At 39.2% G+C, this 25,631-nt stretch overlaps 1 non-coding gene and 1 pseudogene across 1 annotated transcript; one reads left to right on the top strand and one right to left on the bottom strand.

Annotated features, from left to right (window-relative positions):
• Positions 1–485: 485 nt before the first annotated feature.
• The window catches only part of LOC120107083, a 28,079-nt pseudogene continuing 2,933 nt past the window's right edge, over positions 486–25,631 (top strand).
• LOC120107084 lies at positions 15,987–16,095 on the bottom strand. The gene has a single exon (XR_005509034.1). It is a non-coding gene; the product is annotated as a small nucleolar RNA R71 (small nucleolar RNA).

Here is a 25,631-nt window from a genome sequence, read left to right as displayed (position 1 = left end):
CAACCGCATCAGTGACTAAGCAAGTGATGATTTCATTTTCCATCGGTAAATACAAGGATGAAGTTCTTTGTGACACCTATGCATGCTGGACATCTACTTCTTGGGCGTCCGTGGCAATTTGATAGAAGGGTTATTCATGATGGGTACAAAAATAGATACACTCTTGTTATGAACAATCACACTATTGTTTTAACACCTCTCCAACCAACCGAGGCCTATGCTGATCAAATCAGAATTACAAGAGAGTGTAAGTTGAGAGAGGAGCAATTGAGCATTCAAGAAAAAGAGAGGAAAGATAAGAAAAATGAGAGTGAGCAGATGAAAGAAAAGAATAAATCAGAATCCAAGAAGAGAAAAAAAAGCGAGTGAGTGCATTTGCAAGCAAAAGAGAGGTTGAGAGTGCCTTGTTAGCAAAAGAGCAGCTACTTGTGCTCATACACAAGGATGTTTATTTCACTAACGAACTCAATTCTTCTTTGCCTAGTATGGTTGTTTCTTTGTTACAGGAATTTGGTGATATTTTTCCAGAAGAAATTCCCCATGGATTACCTCCTACAAGAGGTATTGAGCATCAGATTGACTTAATTCCAGGTTCTTCAATCCCAAATAGACCAGCCTACAGAACAAGTCCAGAGGAAGCAAAAGAAATTCAAAGGCAAGTAGATGAGTTGCTGCAAAAAGGATTTGTGAGGGAGAGTCTTAGCCCGTGTTCTGCTCCTGTGATCTTGGTTCCGAAGAAAGATGGGACGTGGCGCATGTGTACGGACTGCCGAGCCATAAATAAAATCACTGTAAAGTATCGATATCCTATCCCTAGATTGGATGATATGCTTGATGAATTGCATGGTTCGTGTGTGTTTTCTAAAATAGATTTGAAGAGTGGATACTATCAAATTCGCATAAAAGAAGGTGATGAATGGAAAACAGCTTTTAAAACAAAATATGGTTTATATAAGTGGATGGTGATGCCATTTGGCTTATCTAATGCACCCAGCACCTTCATGAGGTTAATGAACCATGTTTTGCGTTCTTTCATTGGGAAATTTGTTGTAGTGTATTTTGATGATATTTTGATTTATAGCAAAACCTTAGATGAACATGTTAATCATTTGCATGTTGTTCTTAATGTTTTGAGAGAAAACAAATTATATGCTAATCTTAAAAAGTGTTCATTCTGCCATGAATCTGTTGTGTTTTTGGGTTTTGTTGTAAGCTCGAAAGGAATAAGTGTGGATGAGGAGAAGGTAAGGGCAATTAGAGAATGGCCTACACCTAAGAATGCAAATGAGGTAAGAAGTTTTCATGGTTTAGCAAGTTTTTATAGAAGGTTTGTAAAGAACTTTAGTTCTATTGCTGCACCTTTGAATGAACTTGTTAAAAAGAATGTTATGTTTAAGTGGAATGAAGTGCATGAGGAAGCTTTTAATTCATTAAAAGAAAAATTGACCAATGCACCTTTGCTTTGTTTGCCTAATTTTGATAAAGCTTTTGAAATTGAATGTGATGCATCTGGTGTTGGCATAGGGGCCGTACTAATGCAGGACTCTAAACCAATTGCTTACTTTAGTGAAAAGCTTAATGGGGCATCATTGAATTATTTCACGTATGACAAAGAGTTGTACGCTTTGGTGAGAACTTTGCAAACTTGGCAACACTACTTGTGGTCAAGGGAATTCATAATTCATTCTGACCATCAAAGCTTGAAGTTTCTAAGATCTCAAGGTAAGCTTCAAAAAAGACATGCCAAGTGGTTGGAATTCATTGAGATGTTTCCTTATGTAATCAAGTACAAGAATGGTAAGGAAAACAAAGTGGCTGACGCATTGTCCAGAAGGTATGCATTGCTTACTTCTTTGCAAACTAAATTACTTGGTTTTGAGTTTATAAAGGACTTATATGCTAATGATTCTGACTTTGGCCAAGTATGGGATTCTTGTTCTAAACATGCTTTTGGGGACTATTATAGGCATGATGGTTTCTTGTTTAAGAAAAATAAATTGTGTGTGCCTGTTTGTTCCTTGCGTGAAATGCTAGTTAGAGAAAGTCATGGTGGTGGATTGATGGGACATTTTGGGATAAAAAGGACCTTAGAAATATTGCATGAGCATTTTTATTGGTCTAACATGAAGCATGATGTGCAATCGGTCTGTGATAAGTGCATAGCATGTAAACAAGCTAAATCTAAAGTCATGCCCCATGGCTTCTATACACCTTTGCCTGTGTCTAATCAACCCTGGACTGATATTTCAATGGATTTCGTGTTAGGATTACCTCGATCTCAAGGTGGCAAAGATAGTATATTTGTCGTTGTTGATAGGTTTAGTAAAATGGCACATTTCATTGCATGCTCTAAAACCAATGATGCAACACATATTGCTGATCTGTTCTTTAAAGAGATAATGCGCTTGCATGGATTGCCTAGAACAATAGTAAGTGATAGGGATGTAAAGTTCCTAAGTCATTTTTGGAAAACTTTGTGGAATAAACTAGGAACAAAACTCTTATTTTCTACTGTTGCACATCCTCAAACGGATGGACAAACTGAAGTAGTAAATAGAACACTTACTACCTTGTTGCGTGCTATCATTCAAAAGAATTTGAAAAATTGGGAGAAATGCTTGCCACATGTTGAGTTTGCTTATAATAGAACTGTTCATTCAACTACTTCTTATTCTCCTTTTGAAGTTGTGTATGGCTTTAATCCTTTGACTCCTTTAGACATCTTACCTTTGCCTACTAATGAGTGTACCAATTTGGATGGTAAGAAAAAGGCGGATACTCGGATGGAACCTGATGAGCTCCTCTACAGCGCGGATCTGGGGTTAGGGAGTTGCATGCAAAAGTTCGAGCCAACATTGAGAGGAAGAATGAGCAATATGCAAAGCAAGCAAATAAGGGGCGTATTAAAGTTATTTTTGAACCAGGAGATTGGGTTTGGGTTCATATGAGGAAGGAGAGGTTTTCCACTCAAAGAAAATCTAAGCTGCAAACAAGAGGAGATGGACCCTTCCAAGTTCTAGAGAAGATCAATGACAATGCCTACAAGTTGGACTTGCCAAGTGAATATGGTAATGTAAGTGCTACCTTTAATGTGGCTGATCTATCTTTGTTTGATGTAGGTGATGAATCTGATTCGAGGACGAATCCTTTTGAAGAGGGAGGGAATGATAGAGACGCAACCAATGATAGAGACGCAACCAACCCATCTAAAGATCCTTTGCATGGAATTGAAGGTCCTATGACTAGGGCCAAGACTGAGAGGATGAAACAAGCTTTGGAAAGCCTGATCATAAAAATCAAAAGAAAAGAAGACCAACGTGAGATAGAGGTTGCACCTAATTGGGTCACTTTCATACAATTGGGTGAAGATGCTTTGAGTCCAACCTGAAGACAACACTTTGGAAAGTCCAAATCACATGACAAGAAGCATTCATGGGAAGGCCAACTTTCCTATTGTATTTGGATTTTCGTGCATACTTTTGGATATTTCAGATGATGTTTTGTATTCCCCAAGTCACATTCAGACTTTCTTGTAGTTCCCAAAGTCACTATAATTACTTTGGGATCTTTTTCCTAAGTTCTGGTTACTTTTCTAGGAGTAGGTGTAACATGCATCTTTTCCAAGCCTTGGTAAATGCAGCCTTGGAAAATGCATGACAAGTAGTGCTATGTAATTTCCTAGGAGTTGCTTCTCTTTGAAGCCATTTCAGCCTTAAAATAGCACCTGATTGTACTTGAGAGGGGGGGAACGCATGAATGAAATTTGAGAGTTTCTCTTATGTGAGAGCTTCACCTTTGTTCTTGGATTAGAACTTGATAGTGTTGGTTCTACCGGCAGGTCGCGGTTAGGGTCATGCTTCTTTTGATAACTTTGGTTCTACCGGCAGGTCGCGGTTAGGGTCAAGTTCCTCTTTCTCTACCTGTTTCCAGGACGGTCCGAAGTGTGCTCTTATCATCTAAAGGATAGATTAAAATTAATTACTTGATTAACTTTCAGATCTACAAAAATAATTGTAAAGATTAAATCTTTACCTTTGAGTGGGTAGATCTTCACCGCTATCTGATGACCATGTAAATTGGGTTCGTTTGAAGCCGCACAAGCATCCGGTCTCTACGAGTATCCACACGAAGATCTGGATCGATCAAGGTCATGATCTCACCGGGGTGCTAGCTCCCTCGCAGAGATCCCTTTTTGATGGTTGGAACTCCTCTAAGCAATCAACTCTTGATTGCTTCCAAGAGGAAGAAGAAGGAGAAGGAAGAAGGACTTTCTTGCCTTTCCTTTACTATGGATGAAGAAGGAGGGAAGAGAGGAACACCTTCCTCTCTTTATTTTCTTCCATGTAGCTGACCAAGAGGAGGAAGAAGACTCCATGCTTGCTACCTCTCTTTGTGTCTTGCGGATGGAAGAAGAAGAAGGGAGAGATGGAGTCCGCTCGCCTAAAAAGAACCACCAAGAATAATCCCAAGGGGGGCTGCCCCTCTTTTTATTCTTTTTCTTTGAAGCCCTAGGCGTGGACTCCTCCTAGAAGTTAGGAGGAGCCGCACCAAAGTTTGGCCAAAACAGGTCTCGCGACCCGGGCATCTGGGACGCAAGTCCCGTCCATCTGGCTCGCGCATCCCAGCCATCCGGGATGCGGATCCCAGGAGCATCCGAGGAAGGGAGGGGGAAGAGCCCCTCCCTTCTAATCCTAATCAAATTAGGATTTAGGTGGTCCTTGGTTCATTGAATCCTAATCTAAGTAGGACCTAATTAGTCTCCCTATTTGATTCACATGAATCATAATCTAATTAGGAGTCATCTTTATCTATTGGACCAAAATTAATTAGGACTCTAGGAATCCTAATTCAATTAGGACTTATATAATTTTAGTCCTAATCCAATTAGGACTTTTAGAAATCCTACTCCAAGTAGTACTCTAATAATTTGAAGTTCTAATCTAATTAGAACTCTAGGAGTCCTACTCCAAGTAGAACTCCCAGTAGGACTCTTAATAATTTGAAGTTCTAATCTAATTGGTGTTAGGAACCCGCCCATGCCGCAGAAAAATTTCAAAAATTCAGATGCAGCGGAAGAGGCATGCGCGGGATCAACCGTTCATCGCATGAACGTTGTTTAAAACCGTTTGTAGATAGATAAGGATTAAAAACTTTTAAATAACATTAGAAGATCAGATCTTCACCTTGTGCGGGTAGATGATCACCGCAAATTGATGATTGTGCTTTTGGATGAAGGTTCGCTTGAAGCCGTTCAAGTGCCCGGCCTCTACGGGTATCCACACGAAGCAAGAACCGATCAAGCTTCTTTGTCTCCCCAGGGTGCTAGCTCCCTTGCAGAGATAACTTTTAATGGCTGATCTCCTCTCTTTCTTTCCACTCTTGAATGTGCTTGAGAGGAGGAAGAAGAAGGATGAAGAATAGTAAAGGAACAAAATCCCTGCAGCCCTCCTTCTTTTCCTTGCGTTGGAAGGAGGAAGGGAGGATGAAGAGGCCACCTTTCTTTTTCTTCCTTTGCTTGCGGCTGAACCAAGGAAAGGGGAGGAGAGGGGGCCACGAATTGGAGAGGGAGAGGGCTTCAATGATGCCCTAGGTCAGCCCCCACGCCTCCTCTTAAATAGCATGTGGAGCTCCTACTTTGTAGGAGCTCCTTGATAAACTTCCAAGAGGGGCGCTGGCCCCTCTTCTTTGCCGCACCAAGCAAGGAAAAGGAGGAGGGGCGTGTGCCCCTCCTTCATGGTTAACCTAATCCTCCTCCAAGGGAGATTATGTGTCCTTCTTATGGTTTAGTCCTAATCTAATTAAGATTAACCAAATCATGAATCAATCGGGTTCAATCTATGCTAGTCCTAATCCAATTAGAACTTGAATGAACCATAACTCAATCGAACTCTTCAATCCTAACCCAATTAGGAGTCATGTTGATTCATTAGATTAATAATTAATTATGACTTAAGAAATCCTAATCCAATTAGGATTTGTTTAATTCTAGTCCTAATCCAATTAGGACTCTAATTTGAATTCAAAGTCCTAATCCGATTAGGACTCTAGAAATCCTACTCCAAGTAGGAATCCAAATTTAATTCAAAACTCCTAGGGCTCGTTTGGTTCGCGGGAAAAGAAAGGGGGAAAGTGTGGTCAACGGAAAAGTAATGAGATGCCTCTTGTTTGGTTGGAGTTTTCAAAGGAGAGAGAAGGGAAAATTGTATTCCCATGGGAATGTGATTCCCACATTTCATAGGAAAGTCTTTTCCATGAGAAACATGGGAAAGTTACTTTCCCATTAGGCGGGAATCACTCCATTTTTACTTTTTTCCAAAAAGTCCCTTCAGCATTAAAGAAGCATTAAAGAGGCATTAAAAATCTAATTTTTATTAAGGGCATAATAGAAATTATATATAACTTTCCTAGGAAAGTGGATGGCCAACCAAACATAAGCATCTTGGAAATTTGTCACTTTCCCATGGTCAACCAAACATGCCAAAAGTACTTTCCTAGGCATCCTCTTTCTAGGAATTTGTTTCCCAGGAATCATATTCCTAGGAAGGAAAATGCTTCCCGGAACCAAACGAGCCCCTATCTAATTAGGATTATAGGAATCCTACTCCAAGTAGGAATTCTAGTCTTACTCCAAATAGGATTCCCAGTCCAAGTAGGATTCCTAGTCCTAATCCAATTAGGACTCTAAGAATCCTACTCCAAGTAGGACTCTTGTTTTAAGTCCAATTAATTAAGTTCCTTTGTTCCTTCTTCAACTTATTATCAATTGAATTGATTACTTGTGATTCCTAATCACGATTCAACCATCGAATCAGTCAATGCCTCTAGTGTGTGTGACCCCATAGGTTCTACTCTGACTGGTAGTGAGATATATTGTGATCTCTTATTACAATATCATTGAAAACTCCTTTTAATGGATCGGAACGATTCCAACTCTACTCATTAGGGTTAATCGATCATCGAGATAATCCCTGTGAGTACCACCATCCACCAGTGACACCTAACAGCATGTAGTGGCTACCCAGCAGAATAGAATGATGAACCTCTAGGTGCAGTTATCATGTGATACAGTCCTTCTATCGTGGATCCCTACAGGACGGAGGTCATGGATAACTCGTCAAACCCCTTCGTCTGTCATATGTCAAGATTTATTCGACTTAAGTTCGAGAGCGGAGAACTCTTTCTCCACTGTGCAATCTGCCCCGACCGAGGTCTTATGAACTCAGTCTTATAAATCACATAGGATCTCTCCTTATCTATCAAGGTCGATAGGTTCCTTGTAGATGCATACCCTACTCCTACAGTAAACCTACTGCAGCCAATCTATACTGCATGGACCCATATGACTAGAGACCATGTATTTGTGCAGTCAAACTACAATAACCTCACTATGAGTAGCCGAAGTCTCGCAGGTCAAAGGACCAGTCACACTACTGCAACATCAAGCAAGTCACTGACGAGTGGATAGACATCCAAGTGACTTCTTGTCTTAGTCACGCTCAGTACCCTTGTTCTCTAATAAGCACCTGCACTATTACTTCAGTGTCTCCACACCGTGGACTTGAGTCTCGTCCATCCATAGGGAAAGTAATGTGTGCATTGATCTTATCGGATCGATCACCGTCCTCGTGATGATCCATCGATCAGGAGCGTTTAGAAATTAATCACTAATGATACATGGCTCAAATTCTCAACTCTTGAGAATATGCATCATCATCTTATTAATTTCTTAGTCCCATCTTCTCAAGGTGGGCTTCAGTCTTTTGTTGACTTAGCTGCTTAGTGAATGGGTCTGCCACGTTGTCCGCGGAGTTTACTCTCTGCATCTCGACATACTTCTTCTCAACATAGTCGCGTAGAGGAGACCTTGGCTCCTTAGCAAGAGCTATGACGCTATGATTATCGCAGTAGAGTGTTATGGCATCTGATGTCATCACGTCCAACTCTGCAATAAATTTCTTGAACCAGAAGCCTTCTTTAGCAGCTTCAGAGGCGGCGATGTATTCAGCTTCCATAGTAGAATCAGCAATGATCGGTTGTTTAGAACTTTTCCAATTCACCGTACCACCATTGCACAAGAACACATATCCAGATGTTGACTTCCTATCATCGACATCAGTCATGAAGTCTGAATCTGTGTACCCTTCTACCTTTAACTCTGATGATCCTCCAAAGACCAAGAATAAATCTTTAGTTCTTCTCAAGTACTTAAGAATATTCTTCACGGCTGTCCAGTGTTCTTCACCTGGATTCGACTGATATCTGCTTGTGACACTCACAGCAAGGGCTATATCAGGTCATGTACATAGCATGGCATACATGAGGCTCCCTATTGCTGATGCATAGGGGATCTTGCTCATGCATTGAATCTCTTCAGATGTGTTGGGGCATCTCTTCTTGGAGAGATGAATTCGATGCCTTAGGGGTAAGAGACCCCTTTTAGAGTTTTCCATGCTGAACCTTTTCAGCACTTTCTCTATGTACATCTTCTGTGATAGGCCAAGCATCCTTTTAGATCTATCTCTATAGACCTTTATTTTCAAAATATAGGATGCTTCCCCAAGATCTTTCATTGAGAACTCTTTTGACAACCAGACCTTGACCGAGGTTAGCATGGGAATATCATTCCCTATCAGGAGGATGTCGTCCACGTACAGTACGAGAAATACGACAGTACTCCCACTAACCTTTTTGTAAACACACGGTTCCTCTTCGTTTTTGATGAAATCAAATGTTTTGATTGCATCATCGAAATGAGTGTTCCAACTCCGAGATGCTTGCTTTAGTCCATAGATGGATCTTTGCAGCTTGCAGACCTTGTGATCTCCATCACTGGAAGTGAAACCCAAAGGCTGTTCCATATAGATATCTTCATCAAGATATCCATTCAGGAAAGCAGTTTTCACATCCATCTGCCAGATTTCATAATCATGAAATGCTGCAATGGCAAGCAATGTTCGGATGGATTTTAGCATGGCTACAAGTGAAAAGGTTTCCTGTAGTCAATGCCTTCGCGTTGACTATATCCTTTCGCCACTAGCCTTGCTTTATAGATCTCTACCTTTCCATCTGAACCTATCTTCCTTTTGTAGATCCATTTGCATCCAATAGGCACAATACCTTCTGGTGGATCTACTAAGGTCCAGACTTGGTTGGAATGCATGGAGTCTAACTCTGACTTCATAGCTTCCAACCATTTCTCGGAATCGATATCAGATATCGCCTCGTCGTAGGTTTTGGGATCCTGTAAGTGATCCCTATCTCCCACTAGGAACATTTCCTCGGTATCCTCTTCTAGTATACCTAAGTATCTATCGGGAGGATGGGAGACCCTACCAGATCTGCGAGGTGGTTGAGGGACATCGTGTACTGGCTCTGTATGAATGGGTTCGATAGGATCCATGACTCGTTGCTTTTCAGAGACTTTCTCTTCAAGCTCAATTTTCCTCCCACTGCCTCTATCAAGGATAAACTGGTTTTTCAAGAAGATGGCGTGACGACTCACAAACACATTGTGATCCTCTGAGACGTAAAAATTGTATCCTAATGACTCTTTAGTAAATCCTATAAAACGAGCACTTATGGTCCTAGCCTCTAGTTTGTCCGCCTGTAGTCTTTTGACGTGGGCCGGACATCCCCAAATCTTGAGATGACCAAGACTTAGTTTCTTACTATGCCATATCTCATACGGTGTGGTAGGAACGGATTTAGAGAAAACTCTATTCAGTAGATATACTGCGGTAAGTAAGGCATCTCCCCAAAGAAACATAGGTAAATTAGTGAAGCTCATCATGGACCGGACCATATCCAATAGAGTCCGATTTCTCTGTTCTGACACCCCGTTGAGTTGAGATGTACCCTGAGGTGTCCACTGTGAGACTATACCGTTTTCCTTGAGATAGTTCCGGAATTTCTCACTAAGGTATTCTCCTCCTCGATCTGATCGAAGAGCCTTAAGAGGTTTTCCAGTTTGTTTTACTTTATTCTTGAACTTCTTGAACTTTTCAAAAGATTCAGACTTATGCCTCATAAGATACACATATCCATACCGTAAATAATCATCGGTAAAGATAATGAAGTACGAATAACATCCCCTGGCATGCACATCAAATGGACCACACACATCTGTGTGTACCAGGGTAAGTATTTCAGTGGTCCTCTCCCCATGTCCTACAAAGGCAATCTAGCCATTTTTTCTTGAAGACACGACTCGCAAACTGGTTATGACTCGAAAGTCGATGAGCCGAGAAGCCCATCTTTATCCATTTTGTTCATTCTGTCCTCTCCAATATGGCCAAGCCTGAGGTGCCACAAATATTTTTGTGTTTATCTCATCCCTGGATCTCTTGGATCCTTTGGCACTCACTTCTTGCTCAGACACATTTATAAATACATCCATATGCAAATGATAGAGACTGTCAATCATAAAACCACGTGCGACTATTTTATTTCTGAAATAAATAGAATAGCAGTCTTTGTCAAATGTAAAAACATGACCTTCCTGTGCTAGACATGAAACAGAAATCAAATTTCTGCTAGCAGCAGGTACATAATAGCAGTGTCTAAGTAATAAACTAAAACCAGACGGTAGTCGCAGATGGTAGGTGCCTACAGCCACAGCAGCAACATTTGCCCCGTTGCCAACCCGAAGGGTTACCGCACCTTCCGCCAACCTTCTACTTTTCTTTAGACCCTGCATGTTAGTGCACAAATGAGCACTAGAACCAGAATCTATAACCCAACTAGAAGTAGAAGAAACCGTTAGATTAGTTTCAATTATGAGCAAATCTACACCTTCTGAAGGTGTGTCACCTTTCTTGTTCTTCAAGCTCTCGAGGTATGAAGGACAGTTTCTCTTCCAGTGGCCGTCGACATTGCAGTGGAAACATTTTTCTTTGTCATTAGCCTTTTTCTTTTGAATTTCCTTCTTTGGCTTTTTGTCTTTCTTCTGCTTCTTAGCAGGCTTCTTTTTCTTCCAAGTAGACTTTCTCTTGGAACCAGAAGTCAACTCAGCAGTAAGGACATAGCCCCTTGAACCTTTCAAGGCTCCCTCAGCAGTTACCAACATATTTATCAGTTCAGTCTTAGTGCATTCAATCTTATTCATGTGGTAGTTTACTATAAACTGTCCAAATGAATTAGGTAGGGATTGAAGGATTAGATCTACTTGCAATTCCTTGTGCATGTTCATACCGAGCTTCTCAAGCTCCTCTAGGTCCTTGATCATAGTCAGACGGTGATCATGGACAGACTGCCCCTCGCGCATCTTTGCTTTGAAGAGCCTCTTGGACACTTCAAAACGAGCTGTACGACTCTGCTCACCATACAACTCTTACAGGTGTGCTAGTATGTCCCTAGCAGTCTTCATATTTTCATGCTGGCATTGGAGTTCATTGGACATGGATGCCATCATATAGCACTTGACTCTAATGTCATCATCCATCCACTTTTGATGCATCTCACGTTGAACATCAGTAGCACGTGTTGGTAGTGTGGGGATATCTGAATCGAGTATGTAGCCTATTTTCTCACAGTTCAAAACAATTTTGAGGTTTCTTAGCCAGTTCTTGTAATTGGTTCCAGTCAATCGATTGGTCTCAAGAATACGGGTCAAAGGGTTTGAGGCTGACATTATGATCTGCAGAGAGTAAATATTCTAGTTAGACTTTTGTACTTGATCCTTAATCTGTTCTAAGGACTTTTAGAACAAATGTGCTTCCCACTATTTTCTCGAATCCCTTACACTCCCTGGTAAGAAAACGGAAATTCTACGCGATTAGGATTTCTAGTAGGTACTGCGGTCTCACCAATCTACATGGCATCTCACCTAACAGTTATTGATGACACATAGATGGATGAGTGTATAACTCTTGTACAATGCTTCTCAAGCATGTTGCAGTGCAACTTGGTCTCTAAGCCATGAAGACCTCACCTAACAGTTATTGGTCTCATTTCTTAGTTAAGTCAGACCCACCGTATAACCGTAGAAATAAAGTCGTCATTGGGTCCTCACCTAACAGTTATTGGTGCCCAACCCCACCTTTACCCTACAACATCTCATGTCTATAGAGAGGTCCAGCCCCCCGATGCAACTTGCCCACTGTATCCAGCCGAGACAAATCAACATCAGAAAGACCTTAGCAGCTCTACTACAGTTGAAGACCTATTGACTTAATATTGGTTAATCAGGTCTTAGTGTTTGCAACTTGAGCTCTTCATAAGAGATAATCAAACAATTGGCCAGGTAAGCAGGTGGGAGGCTCCCCTTACTCAGAGAGTAAGGTCCTAATTAAGTAACCACCTTTCATGCTTTTCTAGAAATCAATTAGATCAATTAATCTAATATGACTTGCTCATGTTGGTTCACTCTCGACTTGATTGAGGAGGTTTTAATTTAGGTCTCAATTGGATTTGTTACATCACATGTAAACCTATCTACCCCACTCTCATTCACATCACATGCAAACGGCACATCACAGGCAGTTTTAATCGCAGCATCAAGTAAAACTAAACTTTAAATAGGTGATGACCATGGATTCTAATTAGGTCGTATTACAAGCACATGCATGTCAATCGATCAATTGATCTTCAACTCTTGAATTGGTTCCAAGCCTCGATTCGATCTTTGATAAACTCTTGATCCCATCGCCATCAACCGCTTAGATTGCCGTTCATCTCATGCCTTGTGATGAGAGCACAAAAGTGCGTTATACACGTTGCTTAAATTAATATTATTGCTAACAAATAATGATAAAAGGGCTGCATTAATTTTATATTTTATTTGGCACAGATTATAGTAAATCAGAGTTTAAATGTGCATTTGGTTGACTTCAAGCTTGATTACACTGGAACAAAATTGAACCCGGTCAAGCACACTTGCACCCGAGGGACACATGGCAGCCATCCGGAGGCAGCGCAAGATGCATCCACTAAGGGTCTAATTTCATCATCCGGGAGGATCCAAAACCCCGCAACGGATCTGTGATTTGATCTCCCGCAACCCCTCATCCAGATCCTGCGATCAACGCCCTCATCTTCCGCCCGTTTAAGGCGCTTCCCAGCTTCCTCCTTCCGCGTGCGACCCCGTATCCCAGCGCCCGTGAAGCTTCCCAAAACACCCAAAGCACCGCATCCTCTTCCTCTTGATTCTCCTGCGGAACCAGCGAGCAGCACCCCACATCATCTTCCTTCCCCGTAATCCCAGCTTCCGGATCAAGCAACGCAACGCCCGTGATCACCGCCCAGCCATCCGCCTCCTCCACGGCGTCCGTCCAAGCTTCTCCCCCGCGAGCAATCTTCCGTGATCATTCCGCGATCACCTCCCAGCATCATGCGTCCGTGAACCGCGTCCAACCGCGTCCGCGTGCCAACCTCCAGCCCGAAATCCAGCCACGGATTGACGCCCTCCGCCTCTGCAGCACCCATTTCCTCGTCACAGCCGGATCCGGCGACCGGGCATCCCGCTGCCAGCCGAGATGGGCATCCCGGACGATCTCCTCCTCCCAGCAAAATTCTAGCATCTTTAGTTTGGAAATTTTGGTTTTAATTTGTGAGGAAATCTTGTTTTTTGGTGAGGTTTTCATTGTATAAAACAGGGGAGGGGTCGACTGGGAGGTGGTCCTTCATTCCCACACAAAAAAAGGAAGAATAGAGGAGTCGGCTGCTGCGGTTGAAGGAAAAGAAGAATAAGGAAACAGGGGATGCCCTGTTTCCGAAAAGAAAAAGAAGAAAAAAAAAATAGAGAGAGGAGTAACAGGGGAGAGTCTATGATGTTTGTAATGGCTTGCTAATTCCCTTGGCAAAGGGTGATGGATGAACCCTTGTCATGTTGTTTTCATCAAGTACACTCTAAACTTTAAATTTTAATTGTTTTATATCCATTGGTATGTTTTGGGTTCTTGCATATTTATTTATTAGATAGATCTTGTATGGTTTATATTTATTGATGCATGGATTGTTTCGATGCTTGATTTGTCGTAGACGTAACCGGCACGATAAATACTTGGATGTTTAATTCATGTTTTCAGATTTTATATTCCATGATTAGGACTACCCTATCATATTAATCCTTAATCAAGAATCGCCAAGTTTATTTGATGAAAGTAATATTGTCAAGGAGGATTCCGGATCCCTAGCCTTCTCTATATTCTTGAACTCTGTTTAGTTATCTATTAATCCTCTGCTTTTAACTTTTGAAAATCAACTGAAAATTACATCTAAAAATTACGCTAATAATCTATAGATCGTTCCCTAAGGAATCGACCTCGGACTCCCGAGTTATATTACTTGTGCGATTCTCCTGCACTTGGGAGAGCAGTTTTATTTTTGCACCAAGTTTTTGGCGCCGTTGCCGGGGAACGGCTGAGTTATTAGCATAATTTTAGATTTAATTTTTACCTTAGTAGTTAGTATTTTTCTTTTGAAAAAAAAAAAATTGCATCTTTACTACTATTTTTAATTCCCTACATAGTTGGCATCAAACTCCGATATCATAGAAATTAGCCGTCTGATTTGACTCAAATTTGGTCAGCTAGTGCAAGACACATTGTTAGATAATCGGAACGGTCTGATTGACATTCTGACATTTTTAAGACCATCAGATTAATACGAAACCTTGCTGCTTTCTACTTTAAATTTTCTGCATTTATTTTTTTTAGAATCAGAATTATATTGTTATTATATCTCATTAACCCTTGTTGCTAATTAAAAATTGAAGAAAAGAAACCTTAAGAACAGATCAAGGGTGATTATTCAAAAATAAAAAAAGAGGAAAAACCTAAAATTTCAAATTTCAAATTTCAGAATTCAAATTTCAAACGTCAACTCATAAAATTTTTAAAAAAAATAATTAATTTGCTTGATCACCTATTCAATGAAATTTAATGTCATGTCATAAAACATTAAAAAAAAAAAATCTCTTGATTGTTGCATATAGTATAAGGCATCAGCATAAAATATTCTAAGGGCTGAACCCATTTAAAAAGATAAGGTCGGGATTTCATCACTCGTCCTTAGCCCAAAAATCACTCCAGTGCACAAATATCCTAAGCTTAACTAAAATCAACTAGATGTTGGCCCCTAAGGACATTCGAGCTCAATAGGACGAAGACCACCGAAAGTTGCACCAATTTCGCTTTGTGGCTTAGTTGATGTCTAGGCAAGCTTTGTCCGTATAAGGGAGACAGTTCATCTGTTCGAGGCAAGTGGGTTTTAAGTGGGACCTTTGCGAACGCATCGTGACCCCTCCACTTACCTGGGAGCTTACCTGGTCAACTCGGTTCATTAGACCGGATTGGAGGCTTAGGTGTCCTCTTCAAACCAGTTAGGAGCTGTCTAGAAATTTAAGAAAAACATTAGAAATTGAGGTGTAATGTTTTGTTGCATGTTTGATTGTGAATAGACTTTTGTTTTAGGGTATCTTTAGTTAGTACTTATATTTAAAAAAGAAAAAAAAAGGAAAATATTTTGCATGCTAAAGTGGAATAGGGACGACACCGGTCGATTAAGTCGTACAACTTTAGATCATCCCTTAGGACATACCCTTGAAATTCCTTCGCAGTATCTCACACCTTGTGAGATGGCTGATTTAAATGAAGATGCGGGAAGTCACCACAATCGAGAACGAGAACCCAATGTTATGACCCTAAGACAATACCTACAACCGGCTAGGACTAGTCAACCTTCATGCATAATTTTTCCTGATAATGTAGGACATTTTGACATCAAACCCGGGGTAATCCAATTGCTGCCCAAGTTCCACGGGTTAGAGTCCGAGAGTCCGTATCTTCATTTAAAGGATTTTGAAGAATTGAGCATTACATTTAGAGTGCCAAATGTCACCGAGGATGTCCTCAAGTTGACATTGTTCCCTTTCTCTCTAAAGGATAAGGCCAAAACATGGCTAAACTCGTTGCGACCTAGATCAATAAGAACTTGGCAAGATATGCAGAGAGAATTTTTAAAGAAGTTCTTCCCCACGCAAAGGACCAACTTTTTGAAAAGACATATCAGCAATTTCCAACAAAAAGATAATGAAACATTTTATGAGTGTTGGGAAAGATTTAAAGACCTTCTTCTCTCATGTCCTCATCACGGGTTCGAAACTTGGAGAACCATTAGTTTCTATTATGAAGGTTTATCTCCCCAGTTGAAACAGTTTGTAGAGACCATGTGCAATGGTAGATTTTTAGAAAAACACCCTGATGAGGCGTGGGAATATTTGGATTCCCTTGCTGAGACTGCCCAACTTTGGGATAACGGGGATAGAAACAACAAGTCTTTGCCTAAGCCTACTAGCTCTGTACAGGGAGGCCTTTACAACCTCAGAACTGAGGATGATCTTCATGCTAAAATGGCAGCCCTCACTAGGAAGGTAGAAGAAATTGAGCTTAGGAAGGCTGAGCCTGTCAAAACTATAGAGGTTAGAAACGAGTGTTGTGGTATCTGCGATATGTCGGGTCATACCACTACAGATTGCCCCACCATACCGGCATTTAAAGAAGTCTTGCACGATCAAGCAAATGCTATGAACTCCTACCAAAAGCCTTATAACGATCCATACTCGAATACCTATAACCCTGGTTGGAAGAATCATCCGAACTTTAGGTGGAGAAATGATCATCCTCAACAGTCACACCATTCAGCTCCTTCACCTGCACATCCTACTTTTGCATCACCACCCTCTCAAAAGCCAAATATCGAGGATACCTTGCAATCCATACAAACTTTTCTACAAGGTCAAGCTAATATCAATGCTCAAAATACTCGAAATTTTGAAGACATAAGGAACCAATTGTCAATGTTGACTACCGTCCTAAGTACCCAAGAGAAGGGTAAGCTTCCAGCTCAACCCCAACCTAACCCACAAGTGCACGGTAGTAATAATACGGCTTCCTCTAGTTCACATACAGAGCATGCAAAAAGCATCATGACTTTGCGTAATGGGAAAGTCATTGATCAAACCGTCCAATTGAGATCGCAAGTCACTTCTAATTCTGATGCTCCCAAAGTTGATGAAAGGGACAAAGAAGAAGTTGAGGTCCCAACTTCTACTAAGAAAGTTGAATGTCCTTTTCCTCCACCTTTTCCACAACGGTTAAAGCCGTTGCAAAAGCTCGAACCTAACTCTGAAATTCTTGAGCTTTTTAAACAAGTAAAAATCAACATACCTCTTCTTGATGCAATCAAACAAGTACCCTCATATGCCAAATTTTTGAAGGACTTGTGTACTGTCAAACGCCGATTAAATGTTAAGAAGAAGGCATTTTTAACTGAAAATGTGAGTGCTATTTTGCAGCACAACATTCTCCCTAAATATAAAGATCCAGGTTGCCCAACCATCTCATGCATCATAGGTGACTTTAGGATAGAGCGAGCATTGTTAGATTTAGGGGCGAGTGTGAATTTATTGCCATATTCTGTATATGAGCAACTTGATTTAGGTGAGTTGAAGCCAACCTCCGTCACTTTGCAATTAGCTGACAGGTCAGTTAAAATTCCAAGGGGGATTATCGAGGATGTATTAGTCCAAGTAGACAAGTTCTACTTTTCTGTCGATTTTATTGTATTGGACACACATCCGGCTTCGAACTCACAGTCTCAGATTCCGGTCATTTTAGGACGTCCATTCCTTGCAACTTCTAATGCATTGATTAATTGTAGGAAAGGCGTCATGAAGCTTTCTTTTGGTAATATGACCTTAGAACTGAACATATTTAATGTGTGCAAACAACCAAATGATTCCGAAGAGAGTAAGGAGGTTGATTGGGTTGAAACCATCGCAGAAGAATATTTGTTAGCTAAAGCAATTAACGACCCATCCAATGATAGCTTAATTGATTGGTGTCCTAATGGAACCGATGACGATGATTTGTCAGTCACACCTATTGTGGATAATCTGGATATCAAGATGGTCAATGGGTGGAGACCAAAAGTAGGAGAATTTGAGAGGTTGTCGCCTCGAGAGATGAAAATAGTACCATCCCGTGAGCAAGCACCCCAGCTCGAATTGAAACCCTTACCGAAGGAACTCAAGTATGCCTTTCTTGGACCCGAGGACACTTACCCTATAATTATCTCGTCTGATCTTAATCATGACCAAGAAAGAAAATTACTTGGTGTTCTAAAGAATCATAAAGGAGCCTTAGGATGGTCTATTGCCGATTTGAAGGGAATTAGCCCCTTAATTTGCACGCACCGGATATATTTGGAGGACAATGCCAAAACCACAAGGCAAATGCAACGAAGGTTAAATCCTACAATGAGAAATGTGGTTAAGACAGAAGTCCTCAAGTTGCTTGACGTGGGTATTATTTACCCAATTTTCGACAGCAAGTGGGTAAGCCCTACTCAAGTCGTTCCTAAGAAATCGGGTTTGACGGTAGTAGAAAATGAACAAGGTGAATTAGTTCCAACTCGTGTCCCGACGAGTTGGCGCATGTGTGTTGACTACCGAAAGCTGAATTTGGTCACACGAAAGGATCACTTTCCTCTACCCTTCCTAGACCAAGTATTGGAGAGGGTTGCAGGGCAAGATTTCTATTGTTTTCTCGATGGCTATTCGGGATATTATCAAATTGAAATTTCACCGGAAGATCAAGAGAAGACTACCTTCACTTGTCCTTTTGGCACATTTGCTTTCCGACGAATGCCATTCGGGTTGTGTAATGCACCTGCAACATTCCAAAGATGCATGCTCAGCATCTTTGAAGACATGAACGAGAAATTTTTGGAAGTGTTCATGGACGATTTCTCCATTTTTGGCGACTCATTTGATGATTGCCTGTCACATTTACAAGCAGTCTTAGCTCGATGTATAGAAAAGAATTTGATACTGAATTGGGAGAAATGTCACTTCATGGTGCCAAAGGGAATTGTCCTAGGACACATTGTTTCATCAAAAGGAATGGAAGTAGATAGAGCTAAGACTGATTTAATTGCTAAGCTACCTGCACCCAAGACGGTTAGAGATGTTAGATCATTTTTGGGTCACGCCGGATTTTATAGGAGGTTCATCAAGAACTTTAGTGTCGTAGCTCGACCATTATGTAACCTCCTATCCCTTGATACATCGTTCAATTGGACTGAAACTTGCCAAGATGCATTCGAGAAGTTAAAGTCTATGCTTAGCACTGCACCCATCGTTCGACCACCCGATTGGTCATTACCTTTTGAGATTATGTGCGACGCTAGCGACTATGCGATAGGAGCTGTCCTAGGACAACGCAAGGATAATAAGCCATATGTCATTTTGTTGCCCAGTAGATACAACCCAAGAGGGGGGGTGAATTGGGTCTTTTAAAATTTTTATGCTACTTCTAAGACTTTTTGATTAACTATGCTAAGTTGTATAGATACACAGTGAAAGTTAAACTTAGCAAGGTTTTGATGTATAGACTTCGACTTGATTAAATATGCTTGCAACTAAAAGATGTGCGGATAAGAATTAAGCAAGCAATTTATCTAAGTAAGTAAGTATGTTAGTTAGACAATAACTAGAGGCATTACAAACACAAAGGACATATAGTGGTTCGGTGCACCCCAGCACCTACATCCACTCCCCAAGACCTCTTGGGAATTTCACTATAATCCTACCGATTACAGCCGGTTGTTTTACAAGCTCACAACCCAACTTGTTGTTTTACGAGCGCACAACGAACTCGGTCGGTTTTCCCAGGCTCACCGACTAGAACCACTCCGATTGTTTTCCCGGGCTCACAATCAAACCCTTACACGTTGGTTTTACCCTCGGCTCACCAACAAACCTAAACCCCGTTGGTTTTCCCTTTGGCTCACCAACAAACCTTAATCCCGTTGGTTTTCCCTTTGGCTCACCAACAAACCTTTAACCCCTTGATTCAATCTCTTGATTGAATCAAGTTACAAGATATTAAAACAAAGAATAAAAACAAATCAAAGCTTCTTAAACAAGCAGATATGACAATATAAACAAATAGAGTAAAGAGAAGCCCTCAAACGAGTTTTGAAGATGGAGGAGCTCGGCTTCTTCTTTACTTAATCCTCCTCTGATTTGGCATGAAGTAGAGGATCCCCGAGGCAGCACACGGATGGAGAGGAAGCTTTCGGATTCACTTGGATGCTCTTCTTCTCTCTATTTCGTTTTGGATGGCCCTTTTGTGCTTGTGGGAGATTTCCTTTGCAATCTCTTTGAGATCTCTTTCCTAGATGATCTCTCCCACTTCCATAAGTTCTCCCCTAGCTCTCTTCTTGTTTTTATAGCTTTAGATGGCGTGGAAATAAGAATATAGCCGTTAGAGACAAAAATAGAGCCGTTGGACACAGTCTGCACTTCCTGACAATATTACCGTTGGGATCGGAGTCGACTCGCGCGATCAGGAGTCGACTCGCCTGTTGCAGGAGTCGACTCGTGCTTTACTGGAGACGACTCGGCCACTATTCCAAATTTGAATTATGGTGCATCCTCGACTGGGAGTCGACTCGTCTTAACCCGGAGTCGACTCGCCAACTTCTGGAGCTAACTTGGCAATTTCGGAGTCGGCTCATCCACTGAAGTCCGTGGATCCAATTTTGAATTTTATCCTCTCGAGTCGACTCGACTGTCCTGGGAGTCGACTCGAATCTCAGAGCCCGAACTCCCGATCCTCTGTCTTTTGGCTCGTCCAGTCTTGGAGTCGACTCGAACTTCCTTGGAGTCGACTCGGCTCTCAGTTTGCGAAACTTGGTCTTCTGCCTTTTTGATGTGAAGCTGTCTTGGAGTCGACTCGAGCTGTCTGGGAGTCGACTCGAATCTCAGAGGCAGTAACTTGGTTTTCTGTCTGTTGATGGTCGCGGAGTCTCGGAGTCGACTCGTGCAATGCGGGAGTCGACTCGAATCTCAGAGTCCCAAAAATGCTCTCTGACTTTTTCTTTGTGTTCTGCTGAGAGTCGACTCTTGCTTTCTTTGGAGTCGACCTACCAACCATCGGAGTCGACTCGCGTTCCACTGGAGTCGACTCGAATCTCAGACCCGAAAACTGCTCTCTGACTTTTCTGCCTGTAACTCCTAGGAGTCGACTCAAAGACTATTCTTTTGAATTTTTTCTTTGATTTTACTCTTCCAAATTGAATCCTTTGAACTTTAAGCTTGGGCCAATAAATTGTAGCTTTCTTCCAACTTGAGAGCTTTGGAGGCCTTCTTGTGTTCTTCCAACTTGCTATGTTCCTTGCAAAATAAATATCTTTCTCCTTGCAACATAAACATTAGTATCTATACTTCAAGGTTTTGTGATCATCAAAATCAATCTATGAATCAATCTTTGGGTCATCAATCTCCCCCTTTTTGATGATGACAAAACTTGGAGTATATGCAATATAAAAGATATTGATTCTAGAAGTAATACATAGGTAAGTTGCATAAAGTAGAAAACATATATATTTAAAAATATACTTCATGATAATGCTTTAGATTTAATCAGCTTAACACAATCAACATATTTAAATTTTAAGCTGATTTGTATTCAATTCAAAGTAATAAAGCATTCTGAGTATATAGCATATACTTAGATATTTCTCCCCCTTTTTGACAACATCAAAAAGATAGTGAAACATTAAGTACAAAGATCAGAGCAGAACACATCGAGTGTGAATTCAAGAGGTTTTTTTAATTTGATACCACAGATAGTTTTCTAACCTCTCTTCACTAAGTATGAGTGGAAATCTGAGTGGAAATCTAACCTCTCTTCACTAAGTATGAAAGCTTGTTCATTTAAGACCTTTTGCCCAATCTATTAAGTATTTTATCAACATGAGAGCAATTTAATTAATTTTCAGAGTAAAAGATCAAAACTTATATATTTGGAAAAACATATCATCATGTTGGATCATTAATTCTTAATGACTTCAAAGTTCTTTTATGATAATAAGAGCATTGGGGCACAAATACCAAAATATGAGTTTATGCAATTTTTGATACATCTTTGAGCTCTTTTAAAGACTTTCTTTTATTCCTTTAGAAAATAAGCACAATTTGATACATAAAATAATGAATTGGCACAAAATAGAAGTTCTAAAGAGCAAGCCAATTAAAACTCATTAGTGAGGTTCAAAATAGATTTTCTAAGAGATACTCAAGAAAATTTAATACATTGTTCTCCCCCTGTTTTATTAAATTAGAGGCTCTTAAGATTTGTAATTTGGTTCATGAGTGATGCATAAGATATACTAACCAAATAACACGCCTCAAGGTGTATCATAAAGATTTTCAGATTTAAATTTCAGATGATACATATTGGAGAGTATTAGGATCATGTAATTAAGTTCCATAAGACCTCTCCTTCTGAAATTTTCTTTCTCCCCCTCAATTGGTCATTCCATTTAAGAGTTTAGAATCCTAAGATAATGTTCAACAAAATTGTCAATCTCAAAAATATATTTTCTATAAGTTTCAGCTTATTTTCATAAGACTCAAGGTTTGAGATAAGACAACCTTTATAGAACTCATCTCAAGGTAACTAAAGCATGTCTTGCAATATAAGGAGGTTCATCAAAATCAATCCATAAAATTCAAAGTATGCATCAAAATAAAGTGTCTTTGGGATAGGATACTGAATATCTAAAGCTCCCCCTCAAAAGATGCATTCTTCTTTAATCATTTTAAATTGTTGAATTTCAGATTTTAGTGATAAACGTGAATAACACTGAAATTCTGTAATATCAAGAATGTAGAGTGATCTAGAATTATTCAGAATTTATAGTAATCACTCTTTCTAATCCTTTAAGAACAAGTTATGCTTTCTCCTAATCTTAGAGAAAATGTATAAAAGTATTAATCAGAAAATGATTCAATTGAAGCTCAATTTCTTTCAAAAGCATTTACATTTTCTTTCTTTTAGAGTCATTTGAGTGAACTAAAATATTTCTAGTTTTAAGATCATTCACTCTATTGATATTCTGATGGAAATCTTTAAGAATGTAGGAGAGAAAACATATAGATGATCATTGAGGTATATATATTTATAGAACTCAATTTCTTAATCATAGTTTTTCACCAATGTATTCATGAAACACACTAAATCTTTTTAATATCAAAATAAAATCATATATTTAGAATTTTTGTTTGCAATCAAGATCATCGAAAGACACGTCATTTGGACCAATATTAGTACACTTTGAAGATAAGAAATGATATATTTCGGATGCGTATCGGAGCAATCAACCAAAGGCATCAGAATTAAATTCTGTTTTTCTTACATTAAGATTTTATTTAGAAATCATATTGAGTTTAAGCTTGTATACAAAATCAGATTCTGAATTACATAGGATTTTCAATTGAGGCTTTCAAAATCATAATTTGAGATATGTATCTTCCACATTATAGGCTCATCTTAAATCATTACGATTGAAATACATATTTCAAACATATAAGAGCATATTCAGAATCTTTGTATTAAATGTTGAGTTTTGGTACGAATTTGAACATTATATACCAAATTTAGGCAAGTTGAAGGATAGAACAGAATCAATTTATTTTCCCTAAATAGAGATATCCTTCTCTTCTCCTTTATTCAACTTTCAGGTTTTAATGATGATTGTTAACAACCAATCTGAAAATTTCTTTTCAATAATGCCAAACAAAAATTTTATGTAATATTCCAAACATTCAATCAAGTTGTCCAAGCATGGAGCATTACAAAATATTGAGAACCCATAAATCAAGACATCATACCATATGCACACTATATTAAGTGTTAAGTCATACATTAAAATAATAAGAACATGCATGTCAAGGATCAAAATCAATTCTTTTTCAAATAAACTCTTCCTATTTAAATATTATCTTGCATTGATTTCATCCTTAAATTATGTTTTCAAGTGATAAAAAAAAACTGGATTCTTCTTATATACTTTCATTTACTTTGTCTTTCATTTTACTTTCTTATGCTCTATACTCTATTTGCTCCCTATCCGGTGGAGTTGGGAAGGGGCACGAGGTACTACCACTAGCCTCCCTTTTGTGCCGTCCCTAATATGGCCCTACACCGAATAGTTGGGTCAAATAGTGCCGGGTAGCTACCACTAGCCTCCCCATTGGCACCATCCCTATGATGAGCAATATAGAAAGGTTAAAATGTTTACTTCAAATTCTCCCTATTTTAGTGTAATTAATTGTGGATTTTATCCCTTCCAAAAGTCCCGAATATATTATGTTGTTTTACCTTTCCTTAAGATTAGAGTATTTGCCTTTGCTTAGATTCTACACCTCTTGAATAATATTCATTTTCTTCTCTTTATCTCTCTCTCTTTTTGTTTATTCTCAAGTAATTTACATGAAAGAGCAGAATAAAGAATTGATCTTGTGCATCATATATATATGTGTATCATGCAAACAACATTTTCATTATGCTCATGGATTCATTAATTTCACACAAGTTATTTAGATCAAAATTTTAAGCATAAACTTGTGTATTTCATGGTTATGACATATGCAAAGATATTTTCTAATTTGGGCAAACCATGAAACAATCTCTAAAAGTATAATTCAATCAATTATAGACATGATATCAACAATTAATAATTAAAGACCTTAATCATGCCATAATAAGATTTAAGTTATTGACTTTGCTCAATTAATTTATGAGAGAAGTATCTAGAATTACCATTTCATTCTGCATTCTTCAGTCAAATACCTACTAGATGTCTTATGTATGAACTTTTGGCTGAAGAAGGTCCTTCTCTCTTGTTTGCATGTGAATGTTTATTGTATCTTACATGGAGGATATCCTTCAAGTTGAGATCTCTCATTTTCTTGCTCAAGGATCCTGCATTATTAACAAACTCCTTTTCTTTCTTGAAAGAAGGTCATTAGTTTCTTCAAGATACAAAACATTCAACCAACATATTTTTATTTAAACTAGATGACTCAATCATAAGATATGACAATAATCAAATGTTGAATCACTTTACTCAAGAGATTGCCTAAATATAAGCAAGCACATTTCACTTGAACTAAAGAGATAGTTTCATTAACCAAGATAGTTCAAGGACAAGCATGTGAGGCAATAAAAGATTTATCAAGGTTAATTCAATTCTTATTTTCAAAAATAATTTAGTTTAGATTCTATTTGTTTAAGATAATTATCAATAAGATATTTTAGCTAAGTTTTAATCAATTTTATCTTAAACAGTTGTTTCTATCAAAAATTCAGATTATGATTTATTTGTTATCAATAAAATAAGATTCATTAAAGTTAGATTGAAGTCTTGCCCAAGTGCACATAATGAGCATACATTCTGGTCTATTAGCTGTATGATGAAATAATTATTCTATCAATCTTCAATACAACTTTAAACAATAGATCTACTTTGCTCATCCTATTCAAATTCTACAAGATGGGGTCTTAGATGTACCTTCTTCATGCCAATCTTCTATAAGAGTGTTCTTGTGGACTAACATTGGTCAATGAAGATCCCCTTTCTTGTTTGTCTTAATTTGGAGTTTGAGAGAAGATGTTAATTCATTCATTCACACATATTTCAAACTCACCCTACATGAGCTAAGTAAAATCTTCATATAACTCTTCATTAGTAGAACCAAAACTGATGTCATCAATGCATTCTTTGAGCAAAATAAAATATTACAAATTCTTCTTTTTGATCCATAGATTTATCACTATTGC

This window comes from Phoenix dactylifera, unplaced genomic scaffold (assembly GCF_009389715.1).
Source record: "Phoenix dactylifera cultivar Barhee BC4 unplaced genomic scaffold, palm_55x_up_171113_PBpolish2nd_filt_p 000759F, whole genome shotgun sequence".
NCBI lineage: Eukaryota > Viridiplantae > Streptophyta > Magnoliopsida > Arecales > Arecaceae > Phoenix > Phoenix dactylifera.
The sequence above is the reverse complement of the archived record's forward strand: the minus strand, read 5'-3'. Positions and strand labels throughout refer to the sequence as shown.